Source organism: Neomonachus schauinslandi, chromosome 6, assembly GCF_002201575.2.
Source record: "Neomonachus schauinslandi chromosome 6, ASM220157v2, whole genome shotgun sequence".
Lineage (NCBI taxonomy): Eukaryota > Metazoa > Chordata > Mammalia > Carnivora > Phocidae > Neomonachus > Neomonachus schauinslandi.
The window spans coordinates 131,348,872-131,352,169 of NC_058408.1; the positions used below are offsets into that span (position 1 = coordinate 131,348,872).

The 3,298-nt window shown below is 41.2% G+C and overlaps 1 non-coding gene across 1 annotated transcript; it reads right to left on the reverse strand.

Moving 5' to 3' along the window:
* Window positions 1–838: 838 nt before the first annotated feature.
* Window positions 839–945, reverse strand: LOC123325173. The gene has a single exon (XR_006540280.1). It is a non-coding gene; the product is annotated as a U6 spliceosomal RNA (small nuclear RNA).
* Between the last annotated feature and the right edge of the window lie 2,353 nt (window positions 946–3,298).

A 3,298-nucleotide genomic window follows, 5' to 3' on the forward strand; every position in this document is an offset into this window, starting at 1 on the left:
AACATGGGTGTACATATCTTTTTCAATTAGTGGTTTTTTTTAGATAAATATCCAGAAAGTGGAATTGCTAGATCATAGGATAGTTTTAGTTCTAGTTTTTTGAGGAACCTCCACAGTGTTTTCCATACTGGCTGCACCAGTGTACATTTCCATAACAATGTGCTAAATTTCTCTTTTCTCCACATCCTCACCAACACTTAGTTCTTGTCTCCTTGTTGACAGCCTCTCTAACAAATGTGAGGTGGTATCTAGTGGTTTTGATTTGCATTTCATTGATAATTAGTGACTTCTAACACCTTTGCATGTGTCTGTTGTCTGTATGTCGTCTTTAGAGAAATGTCTATTCAGATCATCTGCCCATTTTTTAACCAGCCTGTTTTATGACTATTGAGCTGCGTGAGTTCTTTTTTTTTTTTTTTTTTAAAGATTTTATTTATTTATTAGAAAGAGAGAGCATTAGAGGGGGGAGGCTCAAAGGGAGAAGCAGACTCCCTGCTGAGCAGGGAGCCTGATGCAGGACTCTATCCTGGGACTCCAGGATCATGAACTGAGCCGAAGGCAGTCGCCTAACCAACTGAGCCACCCAGGTACCCCTGCATGAATTCTTGATAAGTCTTGAATGCTAGCCCCTTATCAGATACAACCATTTGCTAGGTTGTCTTTTCATTGTCTTGGTTTCCTTTGCTATGCAGAAGCTTTTCAGTTTGACTTGGTCCCACATATTTCATCTCGCTTTTGTTGGTTTTGCTTGTGGTGAGAAATCCAAAAAAAATCGTCGCTAAGGTCAACGTCAAGGAGTTTACCACCTATGTTTTCTGAGAGTTGCATAGTTTCAGGGCTTATGCCTGATGGCTTCATGAATTGACATGTCATCCTTGTGCAGGGGCCATGCTAACCTTCTCTGTATCATTCCAATTTTAGTACACATGCTGCCCGAGGGAGCACAGCGAAATTTTTCTTAACATCTCCATGTATGTATATACTTGTTGATCTCTGTGTATTGAAGACAGCAGGGATTAGAGTTAATCTGAGATAAAAACTAATGCACTGAATATGCTGCTAAACAAGAAATATTCTACCCTGTTGGAGTAAACCGCTATCAACTAGTAAAATCACCTAATCCTGGAAGTGCTGAGTTAGGGTCACAGCATAAGTGATGCACTTCTTGCACATTCTCCAAATGTACACTTGCCCCCAAGGAGAGCTTTAGATTGACCTCATCCTCTGCTAGTCAAACTTAAAGAACATTAAACTGTGATCTTAGCTCCCTCTTGCTAACCTCAAGGCTGAGGTGGAGAATTATTTTCCTAGAGACAATGCTTCCCCCAAGCCCATTCTGTAGGCTTCTCTACAGAAGAACATGTGGTATATCCTTCCTGAGAACACTGGGGGATAAGCTGAACGTCCCAGCATTGTCTGTGGGGTTGACCTCTGTACCTGGCATTTCAAGGGGTCAAGCCCCCCACTTTGGGGCCAAGCCAAGAGAAGAAGCCACCTCATAAATCCATCGTGGAGACCACAGTGACCATGAGGAACTGACTCTGTCCTCCCAGAAGGTTACTCCAGCTGTTGTCCGTAACAATCTGGTTCTGAGCAGACCAAGGGAAACATAGGATGAGGCTGTGCTCAGGCTCAATTATATATTCAAATTGCCTGTATTTAAAAAACCCTAAAAACTGTAATGGCTTAATTAAGCTGGATGGCCTGCTTCTCCTCACAGCCTAAGGCTTTCTCTTTAAGTGAGAAGTCAGGGACCATTTTCCTTGCTGGGATGGCTGGCTGTGGCGAGGCACAGGGTCTCCAGGATGGGAAAATGAAGAGCATGGACTTTGGTGGGAGCTACATTCCCCATGTGGCAGATGGCCTACAAATCTCCAGTCCTTTGTAGTACATAAAACAGGGCTCAGAGGAGTGAGTAGGCATCCATTTAGAAGCTAGAAAGAGAAGGGTGAGTTTTCACTTGGTGAAGCTTTGCCTTGAATCCACCCACTAAAACAATATCTCAAAGAAAAGAAAATGTAGGTTATGACTTGCATGTTAAGTGAAATGAAAAGCAGCCCCTCCTGTAAGAAAAGCAGTGTAACCCCACCCTGATATAGCCCTGCCATTTATCTCTAAGTGGCATCATTCCTACTTTCCATGACTTATAACCTTGGAGTAGCATTTTAATGTCCTTGAATAAACTTTCAAACTTCATCTTCAGGTGGTTTGACCTCTGCTGAGCAAGGCTGTTCTTCGGAGTCCCACCATCTGCTGACAGAAAGGGCTTGTTAGAGCTGCAAAGGTTTCAATATCTATATATGGGTCTTGATACTGTTTGAGAAATCCTTTATTTAGGCAAATATTGAAGCATTTGTCCAATGGAAAAATTCCCTTTAGAAAATTAATTGCTGATCACCTTTGTTTTTTAAAGTGCAGCTAAAGCTGTAGGCTAAAGACTCAGACTACTTGTTTCTCTAATAGCACCTCTTTCACTAAAGTTAGCAACTTAACTTTCCTTATCTTTAAAATGGGCTAACATACTAGTTCTTGCCTTCCAAGTTTGGTAGGATTTGATGAACTCCTACATATAAGACGCTTGGCACCATGCCTGGTTCTTAATCACTCATTGTTACCTTTACCATATTTTGTTATTAGTTTCACCAATTTCATATTCTGTAGGATTTATACTTAAAACTATACCCAGCAATTATACATCTGATCAGGGTTCAGCTAAAGAGAGAAGGAGACCTATTTGCTACCCTGATTCCTCAGGGTTACGGAGAGGTGATCAGTGACCCAATTGTATGAAGTTTGGCTTATTTGGAATTCTGGTGTCTGCCTTTTTATTTCTCCTTTAACAGCTGCTTGCATTAGCCTTTTGGGAATTGAGCAAAAGAATTTTTCATTTTTAGGAAGCCACATGTTCTCGATCTTTAAATCAAAGGTGAAATGCAATGTGCTATGGCAGTAATCCAAAGTTTGGATACCACATGGACTTTCTGGTTTAAACTCATTTTCTATGAAGTCAAAATTCATCCTTAGCTTTTTGAAAGCACTGAAGGCGATGAGCTGAGACAGCAGTGAACAGACATGAGAAGAAGGCCCCTGGTGGCCAAAATGAGGCTTCTCCCTCTCAGTTTTTTAATGACATGCGAAAGGCATTAATCCACACTTTCATTTCCTATTAGCCAAATAGAAATGTCTTGAGATAATGTGAATACCTTATGGTATAAGTGACTTTCCGAAGTATCTTATTAGAACTCCTTATCTGTGTAAATGAGGCAGCACTGGGGCTTGACAGCCAGGAATATACCTC